The 17,896-nt window shown below is 44.4% G+C and overlaps 1 long non-coding RNA gene across 8 annotated transcripts; it reads left to right on the forward strand.

The window, feature by feature from the left end:
* Positions 1-12,863: 12,863 nt before the first annotated feature.
* Positions 12,864-17,373, forward strand: LOC125511379. Of its 8 annotated transcripts, none has more exons than XR_007284970.1 (10): positions 12,864-13,294; positions 13,365-13,527; positions 14,166-14,224; positions 14,307-14,506; positions 14,570-15,214; positions 15,484-15,600; positions 15,716-15,824; positions 16,371-16,456; positions 16,870-17,002; positions 17,096-17,373. It is a non-coding gene; the product is annotated as an uncharacterized LOC125511379 (long non-coding RNA). The 8 variants fall into 8 exon arrangements; XR_007284969.1 differs by having other exon boundaries at positions 14,580-15,214; XR_007284972.1 differs by having other exon boundaries at positions 12,867-13,294; positions 14,570-14,619.
* The last annotated feature ends 523 nt before the right edge of the window (positions 17,374-17,896 follow it).

A 17,896-nucleotide genomic window follows, 5' to 3' on the forward strand; every position in this document is an offset into this window, starting at 1 on the left:
CCCCCCCCCCCCCCCCCCTGAATCCTTGACAAAAGCCTAATAAAACAGCGCTGCACTTTCCTAATTAGCTAACTGCTTCCTGTCGGAAAGAGCGCGCATTAGCCTTGCCCCCATTCAAACTTAAGAGCGTCACTTTTAATGAAAGAAACATAAAAAATCATTTGCTTTTGTATCTTGATGCACCTTATGTTTCACTTTATTTAAGAAAACAACAAAAGATTTGTGTTTTATCTCTCAAAGTCATGACTAAAGAAAAGAAAACCCCAATATATATTTTTGTCCTTTGTTGTACGGTTCTTTTTTAGGATGACATCACTTGAATAACATAGTTGGACATTCTTAATTGGTTTGAACAAAATGATGAGCGCAAATATCGATTTGTCAGCTTCTTGCTCAACCTTTTAAATCTCCAGTCGGAAGAACAAACCACTGCCGAGATGGCATGCCCCATGGTTTGTGGAAGTAGTTGCACAACATAGGTGAGACAATTCGTTGAGACATGTCCTTTTCTTCTTCTTACATAGCATGCAGAATGAGTCAAAGCGGGATGAAGATTGTAAGCGCATGTACAACGGTGCTATCTTAGAAGTGCCATGTAGAATAAATGATGAGGTGGAGGAGAGAGAACTCATAAGAAAAGGCTTGTCTTCTCTTATTTAAAATAAGACAAGAGATGATCTCTTAGCATAATTTGTCTCACCATGTTTTAAGGAATTTGCTAGTTATTGAAGATAAGGCTAAGATATAACCCATTGTAGACATTTTTTTTGTCATCTCTAAATTACATGCAAGATTTAAGATAAGACTGTCTTATCAACCATTGTACATGCCCTAAGTGTCGAATCCGTCCACACATGACGCATTTTACCCCCATGTCACTAGATCTGTTGGTTGGATCCTAATAAGATGGACCTCTGTTTGACATCACCTTTCTTGTCCTTTTAGTTTTTTCCCAGTCCTCATTGATATCACAGACCATCCGCAAAAGAATTCGTAACGCCGCCGGAACATTTGGAAGCCTCCTTCCACTTCTGCTTCTCTCTGGTCTTTTTCCGACCACCACAGAGGACTCCAATCCTCTCAATCCCGACAGCAGTTGCTCTTCTCACATTGCAGCTTTCTCACACATGTCCATTTTCCTTCGTATCTCTTCATTCTTGTACAATGCATCATAACGGTGCTAGCTTTAGTGGTTGTCATGGTCATATCACGACCATGGTCCTTAGAAACTACAGTGGTGAAGGGGAGGGAGATAGTAGGATCACCATTATTTTGGGCCACTCTCATTGTTGTAACCTGTCACCACACCATGATAGTAGATGCAAGAAAACCTAATGATAGGCCGACCGCCCCTTTGGGATCCACATCCATGTATACCTTGGGCTAGACACCTCGCCTGCCTCTGAGCACATCAGAGTGTTAGACAATCCAAAAGTGGTAGCAAGTCCATCTTGAGATGCCCCGTAGACTGCAAGATATAGCAATGAAGCTAGCCACGTCATCCAACTGGACTGGCGCACCTAGATAGGCGCCCACTTCTCACTATGCCTACACCATTGGTGGAAAATCTATGGTTTATGCAATCTTTGTCGAGGAGCCACCGTCGCCACCAACAACCACCACCACCTTAAGACCATCTCCGACTGGTGTGGAAGAACCAAAGAAGGCCTCTCGAGCATCGCCACTAATGCATCTCGTTGGCTCTACCCTTTTGGGCATGTCGCTTTGCCGCACGAGGTTGTCCTAGATCCAAATAGCCATCTCGATAGTGGCGCCAATAACGACAGCATAGAAATGTTGGTGCTCGGAGCGAAGACTGAGCACCGTGTGAGCTTGAGGTTCTCTACAACTTCGTTGCTCATTGATGTAACAACTAGAGTCAACACCAACGGTCCCAAAACCGAGCTGAAAGGTTCTTGTGATGATGGGATGGAGCACGGCCGGTGAATTGCATAGAGGCTTCCCTAGTAGTTACATAGTTGTATGTACCAAAACCCAAGTAGATAGGCACAAACAAAACAAGATAAATAGGGCAAGATTGATGAGATACCAATGTGGTGCCAATTACTAATGATGTACACACAAGATGTCATCGGTTATCATGGTATGGTCGCTAGCTTCCATGTTGCTTGGTCGACCCTCTCATCCCCTTCATCGCATGTTCATCTCCTAGAGAGCATTCTTCATGATCGACTTATTTGACTTGAGGGCCCCGAACTTTTTTGTGGCATGATGACACTCCAACTGTACCACTTCGTACTCCTTGGACCTTCGACATGTTATTCGTCAATGATCCGGTAACTAGGAGGCCGTGAAGGTCGTCAATGTATTTGTGCAAGAAGTCGACGTCCATACTTAGTAGCTCAAAGTACTCTAGGGTCTTTTTCCATGCCATGAGATCCTCGTGGGAAGGCGAAGAGGCGGGCATGGCCCTAATGCCCTCGGCGATGTTGCTCGTCTTTGTGGTCACTCATGTAGTGGGCGTCAGGTTTATGTGCTTCGGCATACAGCTGTGGAGGAGCGACTTCAGGTCGTGACAGAGCCCATAGTATGCCTACACCATCGAACGAGAGTAGTTGGCGGTTGACGGGAGCGGCGTCGTTGACGATCTTGAACTATCAGAAAGCTTTTGCTAGTATAAAAATCGGTGTCTAGGTCTAGAGAGTTCTAATGGCATCTTCTTCACTGGCTATGTTATTGTTATAATCCTCAAATGCTTTGGGTACTGACTCGTGTGGTTACCTCTGGATTCTCCTTGGACTTGACATCATAATTCAAATTTTTTCTTCTACATTGTAGAATCAAGCACATGATTCAAAGATTCAAATTTCATAACAACTTTGATGCACAAATAAATTAGCAGGTACAAAAATGAACGACATAAAACTTTTAACTCACTGACGTGTCCAAACTCAGGAGAACAATACATGTCCAAGGAAAACAGTATATTGAATGAGTTGAAAGTTACGTCTTCTTCATTTTAGAACCTACTAGTTTATTTGTTTTCAAAATAAGTCTTTATGGAATTTGAATATTCCGAATCGTATGTTCTATTTTACAACGAGGAAGAAGAAAAGTTCTGATGATGTCAAGTCCAAGGAGGATCCAAAGATAACCTGAGTTAGTAGTGAAGGACAATAGCAATAACCAAGCTTGCGAAAAAATGGCAGAAGGTCTACATCCCTAGACATATATTTCGACGCCGTCCAAAGCTTCAAAACTTCAAGATCATCGTCAATGGTGCGGCTATCAATCGCGAACTACTCAATGTTTACCGTGTAGGGCATATTACAGGTCTTGCCAAGATCGGAAGTCGCTTCTCCATGGGCGTATGCCGAAGTACATGAACCCGATTGCTCACTGTAGGATTGATCACGGGGAGGGTCAACATTGCCGAGGGCATTAGGTCCTTCCTCACCTCTTCGTCTTCCCACGAGGACCTCATGGAGTGGAAGAATACCCTGGAGTTCTTTGAGCTGCTAAAGCATGGGCTTCAGCTTCATGCACAAGTGTGACGATGACCTCCTTGGCCTCATTGCCTGATTTTCATCGGATTGCTTGTCGACCTAGTCCAAGGGGTACAAGGAGGTGAAGTTGGAGTGTGCTCCCTCCGTGGAGAAGCTGAGGGCACTTGTGTCAAAGATGCCAAGCCAGAAGACTGCTCTCAAAGTGGTGGAAATGGAGATGTAGGGTCGAACACAAAGAAGAGGGTCGACCAAGCTATGCGGCAATTAGCGACTGATGACCCCTTGTGTACATTGTTAGTGATCGGAACCACAAAACTATCTCATCGTACTTGGTTTTTGGTACACATGTACCACTAGAAAGGATGTTGTGTTTTCGTGCACATCAACTTTACCTTAGTTTGTACAGCAATTATGTGTGATGAAATGGTTATATGTCGTGTGGTTTCATGGTTTGTTACGAGCATGTGCTATTTGTTTATTTTTGTAGATGCTGTTTTGGTGCCAAACTGGACATGCATGTTTTGATTGAGTTCACTGTTACGTTTCATGAGGGAGAGGAGATGAAGTATAGGTAAATAGCTTAAGAATCATTGATCTACTCAGACTCAAGGAGGAAAAACAACATCTGAACTTAACTTGAGACTATGTTAAGAAACAACTCATGGGACACGTGATGACCAATTTATGGAGTCTTTTCTTGGAAGATAAATTTATGGAGTCTTAAGCTGTTATCCAATAAATCCAGGCAGGCAATGTGTCTTATTGAGATTATACAATACGAGTAGAAAATAAAGAAGGATTGCCTATCTACAATATAATCCACCTACTGATTCTTGCACGTAGACGACGAAAACGATCACCATTCTTTTGATCATTTATCTGACCGTTTCTTGAACCTTTGTATTCTTGAATTCCATTTTGTGTGGAAATTTTGTTGTATTTTTTTTCTCACGTTGGTACAATGTCTGAGGATTTTGTTGAAACTCCCTGGTATGTTAAGTTTTTTAAAAGTGAGTACAATGTAGACAGTGTGTACCAATTTATTTTGAGGAAAAGGATATGTTCAATGCTGCAACAAAGGTTGTGGTGGGAAATGGCGAACACTCCTACCTTTGGTGCGATAAGTGGCTCGATGGAGTTTCTCTGGACATCGCACTGGATATCGTCGGCTGAACACCCCCTCTACTAGCGCGCAGAAAGATGGCTGAGGCGTTGCTTGATTCTGCTTGGTTAAAAGACATATGGGCCCCCCTTAACATTGGCGTTTATCTTCAATTACTCGAGCTTTGGGAAAGACTTTGCTCTTCACCCAGAGCATGATGATAGCTGGTCATGGTTGTGGGAGGCTAGCAGTAGTTTCTAGGTCAAGTCCTTCTACGTGGCCCACTTTGTCACTTCTTTAGGAGCAGCTTCGATGAGGCCATACGGAAGGCTCCTGAGAATCTGGACAACCGATCAAGGTCTCCCACATAACGAACTATGTGCCATGTGCAGTCTTGTGCCTGAGGACTGTAGTCTTCTCTTTCCCGATTGTGCCGTTCAGACTGCCAGTATAACTTTGAAACACCATCCTCCAATAGTCTAACTTGCAGATAGTCGTCCCGATCATGGATCAGGACCTCATGTTCTGGGGGATCACTGCTAGGGAAGCTTACCACGGTAAGGACCGGAAGAGGCTCGTTTGTCTCTGTGTGTTGTGGTCTGGACCATATGGAGAGAAAGGAATGCTCTTGTTTTTGACATCAAGGTTAGTCCCATCGTTCAGGTCGTGAATCAGCTTACCACAGATGCAGAGTTGTGGCTAGGAAAGATTTAGATTCTTTTCTTTATTTCCCTTCATCTGGCCTTTATCTGTTCTATGTCTTTATGGTGTGGTCATTGGCCGTGTTCTTGTTGTTCTTTATTTGACTTTGATCCGTTTTATTCTGCTACAAATTTAACATATAGTTCTCTTGCATGGTTGAAAAAAATTAAAGCCTGTGCCAGGCTCGTGTAATCTTGTTTCCTTGCCTTTTCATTGCGGGATATTTTTGTAATCTAGATACTACTGTTGCTGCTACTTTATTGCTAGATCACTAGTTGAGATTTAGTAGAGTAACAAAATTATTGATCTACTAGTTCATGTTTAGGCGCATAACAATGAGTAATCTGCCATGGTTGCTTAACTAATTTCCAGAGGAAGGGAGAGACGGCAGCAGGTGATCCCTAGTCTGTCAGCCTTTTTTTCTTGTGTTTCCATATCTTCAGTCTTACTACCTAGCGGAACAGCCCGACAAACCAAAAAATTATTTGCGTATGTTTTCTCTTCCTGTGCAAAATATTACTGCAGTGACTAGTATAAGTACACAATGATGTTCCTTTTTGGTCTTTTACTAAACTACAACTTCTCTGGCACAAAAAAGATTTTTTTTCAAAGCTATGACGTATTTTATAGCAAATTCAAAAACTATAGTAAAGAGTGAAGAAAAATCAAAACTAGCACCCCGTCAGCCATGCGTGGACCGAAAAGGGTGTTTTCGGCCTCTCTTTGGCCGAAATGGACTTTTCGGCCTTGCCTTTGCCGAAAAGGTGCGTACCTGGGCCGAAAAGTCCTTTTTGGTCAGGAGTAGGCCGAAGAGTCCTTTTTGGCCAGGAGTAGGCCAAAAAGTCCCTTGGGCCCACCTTTTCACGTTAATGGTTGACCGAAGTTGCATGGCTTCACTCTTCGGCTTACGTTAGGCTGAAGCAATTTTTTTTTAATTTTGGTATATAAATACTGTATAACCATTGTCCATCTTAGACACTGAAAATATATATTTTTGCACAACCCTTTACCCTCAATATTTTTCCGTCAACTCTTTTCCGCCATCCGTTTCCCGCCAACCCCTTCCTGTCATATGTTCCTGCCACCCGTTTCCCGCCAACCCTTTCCCGCCATACCACAATATACCATTAAATAAATTCTTCATATTAAAAAAAATAGGATAAAAGCGCAAGCGATGGAGTCAAAAACCTGACCTCACGCTGGATATATGTGTTACCAACCAAATAGGATAGCATCTGGCTAATGTACAACAACTGATCCCTTTCTTTATAAAAAGTCAACATTTTCTAAAAAAGTGAACAATTTTACTTTAGCAATTTAAAAAATTATTTAAAATAAAAATTTTCGAAATACAAACAAACTTTTAAAACGTGAAAATGTATTGAACACATGAACAAAATTTTATAATTCCAAACATTTATTGATTTTTTAAGTGATGAACAATTTATAAATATACACTCAGCATTTTTGTAGTATAAGCTGAAAATTTTCTGAAGACACATTGAATATTTTTGTGATATACGGTTAATGTTTTTCTAAATTGTGAAGACATTTAAAAAAAGTGAAAAGATTTTGAGAAACATGATTTTTTTTTAAATATGAAGAATTTATTTAATGGTATAATGTGGTATGGCGGGAAAGGGTTGACGGGAGCATATGGCGAGAAAGGGTTGAAACAGGTGGCAGGTACATATGACGGGAAGGGGTTGGCGGGAAACGGGTGGCGGGAAAGAGTTGGCAGGAAAATATTAAGAGGAAAGGGTTGCGCGAAAATATATTTTTTCAATGTCTAAGATGGGCAATGGTTGCATAGTATTTATATACCAAAATTTTAAAAAAAATCGCCTCGGCCTAACGTGGAGCCCAAGGGACTTTTCGACCTACTCCTAACCAAAAAGGACTTTTTGGCCTACTCCTGACCAAAAAGGTCTTTTCGGCCCCTTTTCGGCCAAGGCAAGGCCGAAAAGTCCATTTCGGCCAAAGGGAGGCCGAAAACACCCTTTTCGGCCCACGCGTGGCTGACGGGGTGCTAGTTTTGATTTTTCTCCACTCTTTGCTATAGTTTTCAAATTTGCTATAAAATGCGTCATAATTTAGAAAAAAAATCCACAAAAAATTGGTGATTGTAGGACTAGGAACTTGCTACTGGTGTTGCTCAGCATTCTATGGCAACGAGTTTGTTCCAGATGGCGGCAAGGTTGCCTTTGTTCCTTTTTTGAAAGTAAGGGTTTTGTTGCTTTAGTTCTCTTGTATATGTGCATTAATTGGACCGTAAATAGCTCCATGGAGATAATTACCTTTTAATGATAGAAATGATGTCTTTACATCGCAGTAGTTACTTCTTTTTTTCTTTTCCATCTCGACCATAATTTTTCATAAAGTATAAACATACAACTGATGAAACAAGACCTACCACTAAAACTTATAAAGTACAATACACTCTTATGCCATCACTTTATTTGTATATTAATAAGTGTATCTTAATTTACAAATAAAATGATAAAATTAGGGAGTGTATCTTACTTTATAGGTTTTAATCATAGTTCTCTTTTTACAATGAAAGTTGTACGCTTGTACTTACAGAAGTTATGAATTTAGTATCAAATGGAAAAAAATAGGAACATTTTTTCATGAAAAATTATGCTCTTACTTGTGCCAAATTTTGCTCTAATTAATGTGTACACAAGAGAACAAAAAAACACACACTTACTCTCGACAGGTGAGCAACACCTCCTAGGTTGGAAAAAACGGTAGGCGTAAGCGAGGCTGTTGGCCTTCGCCTAGTGCCTAGGCAGTGCTTAAGCGCCCTAGGCGGTAATGTAGTTTTCACTATCAGGGTGTATTTGGAATTATTAAATGTGTGTTCATATTAATTTAGGGCATATAAATAAGTTAATTACTAGCTAGTGCCATTTGAATATAATCCGTGTGGCATATTAGTGCAGTATGGCATGATTTCTCACTTGGATAGACAAATCTTTGCTTGCCCTGCCTAGACTTCCATTTATGCCCTAGACAAGGCATGCCTAAGCGCCTCCTAGGTATTGCCTTTTCCAACAGAGCCTCCTACCCTACCCACATGTTTAAAGAACCAGTAAAAAATCATCGTAAAAATTTCATGAGAAAACCGGCAAGATAAACCATCCACTTATTGATCTTGCCTTGTTGTGGCGGATCATGAGACCAGAGAGCGTATAGAGTATGCAAAAAGGCGTCTAGTCTTTCATTATGAAACGAGAACTATCACTAAAACTTATATGAAGTAAAATACACTAGCGCATAGAGTGTGCAAAAAGGCGTCTAGTCTTTCATTATGAAACGAGAACTATCAAAATGTGTTTCCATACAACTATTTTCTAAGCTAAAATAGCTACCGCGAAGATAGATTGGTTTTGCTTCTGAATCAATGTGTCGTGTAATTATGAATGCCTCTTTTATTTGCCAGGTTCTTGAGATCCTATATAGGTTTCTTGATGTGAACCTTGTTATTGGCATGTCTTTCAAGGTCTGACCTTAGCATCTTCAGCCGCGCTCTAACAAGGCCCCCTAGGCGATTTTTCAGTCGTTGGCGTCGAAAAATCGGCCCAGTCGCGCTCTCAAAGACCCATTTTTCGCCGGCTCGAGCCGAAATTGACGTCGGCGGACCCAACCCGAACCCGGCGCGCTGGGGGGCGCTCGGAGGCGTCCGACGAATCGTTTTTGGCGCGAAACAGCCGCAGGCCCTCCTTGCCAGCGACTCGTCTCTCTTCTCGCCGCTTCGTCGTCCTCATCGCCTCGTTTCACGCGGCGAATCAATGCCAAAACTGCCGCGCGCTGCCGCGCCGGTCAGCCTCCTCCATTGATGCCTCACGGGCGGCGCAGTGACCGGACGACGCGCGTCCCCTCGCCCGCCACGCGTACGCGCGGCGGCCACGCGTACGAGCGGTGCCTCCGCCTATATAAGCTGAACCCCAGCGCGCCGGTGACACACACAGAATCTCCACCGCAGCAGCGCCATTTCTCCCCCTTTCCTCCCTCTCCTCTCGCCGTCTCCAGTTCAAAGCATGGCCGAGCGCTTCCCAGGCGACGGTGTGGCGGCGAACGGCTTCGTCCGCCGCCACCTTCACGAGGACGAAGCTCGGCTCCTCTTCGAGGCTGAGTACCCGGTCCGCAACTAGAGGCCACCAACGGCGTCGTGCCCTCCGGAAGGCTTAACTTCGAAGGTCGGCGCCGATGGTGGGGCGTGCCCGGCCGCACGCTGGAGGCCATCCTCGAGTATATCGAGGGCGGCAACACGCCGAGGCTGGAGTGCCACGCTCCCCCGTCCATCTCTCGCCGGCATGGGAGCTCGTGGACGCCGAGGCGCATGGACCTGGGGGCGTCCTCCTCCACGTCCGGCCGCTCGTCCGACTCTCCCTGCCTCCGCCCCGTCAAGCAGGAGCCCCAGGACACGCCTGTCAGCGCGCGCACCCGCAGCTCCGGCGTCCGCATCGACGACTCCGCCCCCGCCTCTGGCCGCCTCGTCCTTGTCAGGCCGAAGCCCGAGCCCGGCCTCGCCGCGGAGTACAAGGAGATAGCCCGGCGCGGCTTCTCCGACGAGGACGCCCTACGGTGGGCGCGGGACGACTACCTCCGCGACGAGATGGTCCGGCAGCGCCGGGCCCTGGAGGAGATAGCCGCCCGCAAACGTGGACGCGAGGAAGAGCGCGGCGTCATGATCCTTGACAGCGACGACGACGAGAACGTCCCCGGACCGTCCAACCCCCGCGCCAACCGGGGGAGGGTTGCAGCAGGGACGGCGGCCGCGGAGGAGGCGGCGGCGACGACGACGACGACAGCGACTACACGCGGTTCTACCGCCTCCTCGGCATGTAGAACTGCAAGGGCGGCGGACGGCGAGGAGACGGCGAGGAGCAGCCTAGTAGCGTTTTTTTTCTTTTTTATAAAATATTTCAAATATGTACGAACTCGTCGAAGTTTGGTTGAATTTGCGTCGTGTTTGTGCCGAAATTAAAATTTTCAAAAAAAGTGGGCGCAGCACGTGGTTTGCGCCGATAGACCCTTAGAAGGTGATTTTTAGCGCCTTCTGGACGGCCAACAACTGGAGATGCTCTTACACTTTGGCAACCATTTACCCGTTTTTTTTTTTCTTAAGGCGCTAGATTTGATCGTCGCTCTTTGTGGAGATGAATCATATGAGCAGCTAGATGTTGTCACGTAATGTTCCATATGGTGAAGAGGAGACTGGTAGAGTGCGCGCTAGGAGGTACTCCCTCCGTTCAGAAATACTTGTCCTAAAAATGATTGTATCTAGATTTGTTTTAGTTCTAGATACAACCATTTCTAAGATAAGTATTTCTGAACGGAGAGAGTTACATAGTGAGTCAATTGAAAATCAGTGACAGATCTATGATCTCAACACTTTGGGGGTGCCACGGTTAATTTTTTTAATGTAATTTGGTCGAAATACATCATAGCTCCAAATTAGCATTAAGATGTTTTATTGATGAGAGAAGGTTTCTTTTTGCGATCCTTACATTTCCATGTCATGTTTGTGTTGTTTCCTTCAATTTCTCTTTATATAGTTATATCTATGTTTTGCCATATTCTTGTTTGGGATTAGGTGGTAATACATTTATGTTGTGAGATAAAACACAGTAGACAGTGCAGGCACACGGTGCGTCCTCATACCGAAAGTATAATGGAAGATGAGAAATCCTATAACACCCGGGTTGTACACAGCGATGGTAAGACCCACTTCGGCTGAGGACACCTGGCAGGCAAGACCGAATCTTAACGCACGCAGGCAAGTTTCTCTATTTCCAGTATCAAATCCCGATTCCTGTCAGCCTCGCCGAATCCTCTTTCCTTCTCCCGTTCCCTCGCCGCCGCCCACGACCACGACCGAGTTCCTCGGCGCTCCGGCAGCTCGCCCTTAGTGCAACTCCTCTGCTTGCTTCTCCGGCAAGCTCGCCGTGGCCGCGGCCACCGCCCCCGCCGCTCTACCCTGCCGTTCACGGCCACGTTCCACGGCGCCCTGGCAGCTCGCCGACTACTCTGCTCGTCCATCGCTACCCACCAGACTCGCTCTCCGCGCTAACAAACTCTAGCTAATCTCGCTTGACTGAAGAACAGAAAACTACTGACGAAACTGAAGAAAACCACACGAACTGAAGCTGCAGACTTGGTTTATTCAGCAGATGCTTTGTACATTTTCCTTCAGAAATTTCTCAAGTTAAGATAGGATAGTTGATGCAGATTGTGGAGCAAATGTATTGTATAAATGAATTTGATGTACACTGTGACTAAAAGCTCCTGGTATTTGAAGTTCCTTGTGAATAAAAGCTCTTGGTATTTGAAGCTCTTGTGCTAAAGGTTTTTTTTAATATCCAATAATACTGAAATGGGTATTGCTGCCTACTTGTTTGTTGAATAAAGAGATAAACAGAGTCACGACAAATGCCAGGAGCCTTTTGAAGCTCCTGTAAAATCTGCAATGTGTATTGTTGCAGTTGCCTTCTCCTGATACCTGAAGCCCCTGGCATCAGCAGTTCATATTACTTACAGTGATGGTAGGAAGTTGTAGAGAAAGATACAACAAAATAAAGAGAACCAAACAGATACAACTGACCATCATATCATTTTTCCTAGGGGATCATCAGATCAATTTCAGTTGAAACTTGCAACTTCCAAAAAGCTTCGAACATTACAATAGGGTAAAAATTAAAATTGACTGATTACATGGTGAAAAAATACATTTTTTTACATCAATCAATTGAATTTACAGTGACAAGCACTGCCATTACACACATCCATCTTCAGATCCATGTTTTTGATACTAAAGAGGATCAATCCCCACACGGTATGATGGGCGGCCTATAGTTCGTTGCCATAAACGACTCTGCAGCATCATGGAGAGGCTGGACGAGTAGCCGGTGTGCCTGCTGTGAGGATGAGCATCATCGTGTCACGCCGCCGCCGTCGACAAGAGATCGTCCTTTTTCCTTACCATGACTAACTGCGCGACGTGACAGAGCATCTGGACGAGCAGCCTGTGCGGATGGGGTGAGGAGGACGCGCCGTATGCCGCATGGCTGCTGCTGCTGGTGGTCGTGGGCGGCGACGAGCGAACGGGAGAAGGAAAGAGGATTCGGCGAGGCTGACGGAAATCAGGATTTGATACTGAAAATAGAGAAACTTGCCTGCGTGCGTTGAGATTCGGTTTTGCCAGGTGTCCTCAGCCGAAGTGGGTCTTACCATCGCTGTGTACGACTTGGGTCTTATAGGATTTTTTTCCAGGAAAGAACGTGATGGACAGCGAAGGATGGTATAACAGCGACCGGTCCAGGGGCTACCGGCAACTGTCAGGCCTTGATGAGAGCGACAGGCAGGGGCCATGATCATACTCGCTTGGAACTCTCTTGTTGCAAGCAAATACAAGTTGCATCTCCACTTTTAATGGAGCAGTTGATAGTCTCCGCCGGTCAATTTTCATCCCATCAGAGACGATTAATTTTCGTCCTGAATTCCACCTCCCGCAACCCAGCGATTCCCCCTTTCCGCCCTCAAAACCGACAAAAAAACGATATGCTACCACGAGGCCCGTTGTGAAACACTATGATTCATGGACAGAAAATCCTCCTACAAAAATTTACAACGGTTAACCTACGAAGAAAGACCTACGCCCCGACCGCTGCCCGCGGGTCGCCCGCTCCCTCGCGCCCCTGTTGCTCCCTCCTCGATCCCGATCTGGATCGAGGGGACGAGGAGCTCCTGCCTCCCCGACGGCCGGCCTCCTCCTCGCCCCGCTGCTGCGTCCGGCGCCGCCACGGCCTCTGGAGCCAGGGAAGCCATGGCCTGAGCTCGGCCTCGAGGTCCCCGCCGCCGTCTCCTGCAGCTTCTGCCCCGCCGCCTCACCGCCCGAGCTCGCCGTCGCACCAACCTCGGCGCCGCGCCGCCGCCGGCTCTGGTCGCCTCCACCTCCGCTCCAGTGCTTAAGGATGGAGGAGAACGGCCTGAAGTTCGTGCTCGATCTGGTGGTCAGGTAAGCTCTTTTTGTCCGCCACCCCTCTATTGATTTTTACAAACCTTTCCTTGAAATCCGGCGCCCGCAGGTTCCCACTTCGGCAAGAGTTTGCCGATGACCTTAAGCACTCCGATCCAGTGCCGCTAAGGCTGCCACCCAGGGGGAGGCTGGCGCTCTTGGCACGGAGGATTCAATTGGTGAATTTGGCTGCGCCCTGAGGTTAATCGGGAGGCACCTGGATGGACGAAAAGGTGAGCCGTCTCGTCCCCGTGGTCTGATTGTATATTTAATTTGAGCGCATTTATAGACAGCTATTTAAGTTCAAGGACTCTTGATGGTGATTCGCCAAACAATATATTTAGTTAATTTGAAATCATGGGAGCAGGAATTTGGTTTCGGCGTGTTTCAGGTAGTTAGATGTCGTAAGGTGTTTAGAATTTCAGATAAGAGAAACGTTGCGAACCAGGCTGCATATCAGGAGTCCGTGGATTAAATGTTTTGACAAACCAGTTCATAATTTCCTGAGAAAACACTACTATCTGCAACACACCACCGGACAGAACTCTGTGCGCTTCACGGATGAGCACACTGGAGCAATCGATAAGGAAGTTTGCCGAGGAACTGACGAATAGTATGATTAAACCAGAAATAGGAACAAGTTTCGATTCGTTGGGCGAGGCATACGACTTCTACAACCTGTATTCATGGGAAGTTGGATTCGGTATTAGATATGGGGAAAGCCGACTAAATGCAGAAGATAGAGTGCAGTTGTTCACTAAGTTCTGTGGTACGAGATACTATATGTGGGTTTTTTTTTGCAGTTTTGGTTTGAAAAAAGGCATCATGGAGTGAGCTGATGTGCCATCACTTTTTTTTTGAATTTTTTCAGGCAAAGCCTAAGGCCGAGAATAGCCGATCATGCATGTACGAGTGTCCCGCGCTGATCAGGTTGCTACATGCAGCTAATAAATAGTTGGTTCATAACTGAGCACATAAAGAATCACAACCATTTGATGTTCGTTACACTCAGGGAGAAGGTTCATTGGCACATAGACTTCTGTGTTAACAGGGCGACAACGTCAAGGATGGCATCTGCGAGAACTCTTTTGTGTTAGATAAATTGATGATTATGTCTGGATCTCCGGGGGCAGACACTATCATACTGAAGCTCTGCCAGACCACGACTGTCAACAGGGTCACCGTATTCTTTGAGGAACACAAACAATCCAGGTATGCATTGCTAACTTTTCTGAACTTTTACATGCTTCAGGCTCACTCCTTGACAACACTTAGCTATCATAAGGATGAGGACGGAGCACAACTCTCTCAATTCCCAAAATGAGGTGGACAACACTTAGCTTACATGTTCTTTGAGGACGGAGGAAGTTTCGCCTTAAACACAACTTTTATCTGCTCTGAAAGAGTTACATATTTTGAAGTTTTTGCAACTCAGCCTAAAAGAGTTGGGTAACCAAACTCAAAATGAGGTGGACAGTGCTCAGCGTGCAGTCACATGGAGTATTAGTTTCATGGGTTAATTTAGCACTGCATATTATTAATTGTGTTTCTATTTTTGTTTCTCTCCAGCAAGCATGACAATAACAAGTTTATATCCATCAGTTTCTTAGTACCCTGTTGGTTTCAGTATTAAATGGCCACAACACTTTCCTATTTTGTTTGAGTTTTCATGTGCTACTCTATTAGGAATAACAACTAAAAACAATGAACGTTTGATTTGATTTCCTTCCCAACACAAGCAACAAATATAATAAATGTCTCGCATCCTTGACTCCAGCAAAAAATTCATTGACTGACATAATTGATCTGTCTATTAATCAAGATTGTATTACTAAACCTACAGATTGATTATTTTTAGTTATGCAGCACACAGTATTCTCCCCAGTTCTGCTCGATTGGATTGTCAGTTCATGTACTCTGGTAAATCATTATGGAAACTTTGATTATAAGAAACTAATTTGTGTTCCTGTGGGTTTATCTATGCTCCTTTGTCGTTGATGCGCCTATGTTACTGTAATTATTTAGTTCCTCCGCTTCTAGGATGATCTCGGGTTTAGTAGTGATATAAAAAAGCTGTACATTTCTGCGTTAACTCTGCTATTGTGTTGTTTCATCACTTTCTGCTCCTTATGGGCTGCCACTCTTTGACACCCTTTTTGTGCTCAAACATTTTTCGATGTCCCTTGCAGGATCCAAATGAACTTGGTTACGTACTAAATTATTGTTGAGGATCTCAGGTAATCGTTGCAGTTGAAGATTACGCCCCTGATCATCATTCTCATTTTCAAACTTGCCATTTATCAGAGGTGATTTCTCTTGCCCCTTTCATCGGTTAATTCCGTTTGTTTGGTGGACTGATTCACCACTTGAGTGGATCACCGAGGACTTCTACAATGGGCTGTGTTCTTCTTACATATGTAGGATTTGGATGGGGTGCATTCATGCATTATATTGGAGCAAGGACCTGCCGAGGAGGGGGATTTCATGGGGAGGCGAACCTGGTAAAATAGGGGTGGAAAGTATACTATAGGTATGTTAGCCGTGGCAAGGAATTGGTGGATTGTTTTCCATTCAGTTGTGTTCAACACTGAAAAATGGTATATCATTATTTGTCCTTTCCAAATTAAAATATCAATCCATAATTTTTTTGTCATTCACAAATTAAATTATCAGTGTAGAAGTCTATTTGAGCATTCATTTCCTATCCTTTTATAAACTAGAAGGCCACACTAGGTTTCTTAGTGTAGTATTTGGAATGTTTGACCCTGAACTGGCCCTCTGTTCCAACTAACGAAAAAATGACCCTTTGTTGTGATTTTATTTTTTGTATGTAAAATGAAATTTGTAAAATTTTGTATTCGGTCTGCCATTTGCCAGTGAATTAGGGCTGCATTTTAGATTAGAACCATGAAGTAACTATGATGTGCACCGCTTGAAACCAGAGTGAGTCTAATGAAAGACGGGCATTTGATCATGTTCTATTTAATTATCATTTCGTTCGTTTCGTCGTTCCATCCCTCCCTGAACTGACCTTACCCACAACTCTTACCTTTTCATTTCATTTTATCAAGGAAAGACTGTGGGGTTTGTGTATCCTTATCCAGGACATTGTGAAGGCTTCTGATGCAGTTTACAAGAAGCAATTGGTGAGCTAATTCAGAGGTTAGGCAACGCTTGTCATGATTTTTTATTTCTGAAGCCACATTAGCAAGCATCATAAATATAACTAAATGTTTGCTGGCTTCCGTAATTGCCTACATCAATGTAATCTTCCACACTGAAAACACTCATTTGAGATTTGCAAGAAGCCTGCATACTACTTACTGTTGATGCATTAACATTGCATCCTTCAGAATTAGCAAGCAGGGCACAATGTTAGGTGTCTGTTTTCGGAATTGCTGAAAATAATTGGTCTATTTAATCAATGAGAAATAGGAAGATTCTTGTAAACTGCAGTGTGCTACTTGCTATACTGGCTAAGCTACATGACTTACTCTTTAGTGACATTTCATATCGGCAGTGTGCTACTTGCTATACTGGCTAAGCTTAATTTTCTTCTTCCTGTGAACATGTAGATAAGTGAAATGATAATAAGAAGGTTAAATAATGTTGTTCAATCTTTCCGTCAAGCAACCTGTTTGGCCCCAAATGTCCGCACCGACGCGGTGACGCCCGTGGGCGCCACCGTTCCTTCCTGAAGGGCATCGGGTATTCCCCTTCCCCATGCCCGTCCGCGTACCGGGGGAAACCCTAGGACTTGTCCGGGCAGTAGCGTCATTGTTGTCGTGTTCTTTCTTGAAGGTGTTGCTTGGCATGCGGAGGTTCAAGGTGCTAGGAGCGAGGTGGTAAATCTCCGGTGGGCGCAGCGGTTGCGGGTCATCATCATTTTCGTCGATCCGACGCTGTCGACATTATTTTCTCTCTTCTTTCTCTTTTTTTTTTCGTTTGGGCGTGCTTGTGCTGTTTGCCCCAGCATTGGACTCTTGGTTGTATTGGGTTGTTGCTATATCTATATGGCGGGGCGAAAGCCTATTTGGTAAGATTCTTCCATGAATTCAAGACTTGGCAAACCACTCCCATTACAAGGTTCCATAACACATGCTGGATTTGTATGTCAAGATATCTGAAGGGCAAAAACTTAGTACATTTATTCTGTTTTTTAATAAATCTCCCTCTTGAAATGAGCTACAACTACTAACGAGTTATTCTTCTCATATCTGTAAGAACACATTTCTATATATGGCTTCTATTAGGGCGACTTGATTGAGTACTGGCGAATTACCTTCAAAATGATTAAAGGAATGCGAAGATGGGCCTTCTTGAGTTTTGACCACGCCTAATAATACTTATGAATTATGGCTACTCTCCATGCAGTTTGGTACGGTTATTTCACCAACTAGCCCACTACTATGTGCTGGAAGTTATATTGTTACTTAATAGAGGCTACACATTCTAAACTTCTTCTCTTTGACTGTGTTGTCAGATTAGTACATCAAATGGAACCTGACATTAATAATAAATTCCCTACAATGACAGTGTGCTTTATATGAAAAGGGTTGAATATAATTACCAAAGTTTGATGGACGTTACGTGGCATGCCAG

Source organism: Triticum urartu, chromosome 5 (assembly GCF_003073215.2).
Source record: "Triticum urartu cultivar G1812 chromosome 5, Tu2.1, whole genome shotgun sequence".
Taxonomy (NCBI): domain Eukaryota; kingdom Viridiplantae; phylum Streptophyta; class Magnoliopsida; order Poales; family Poaceae; genus Triticum; species Triticum urartu.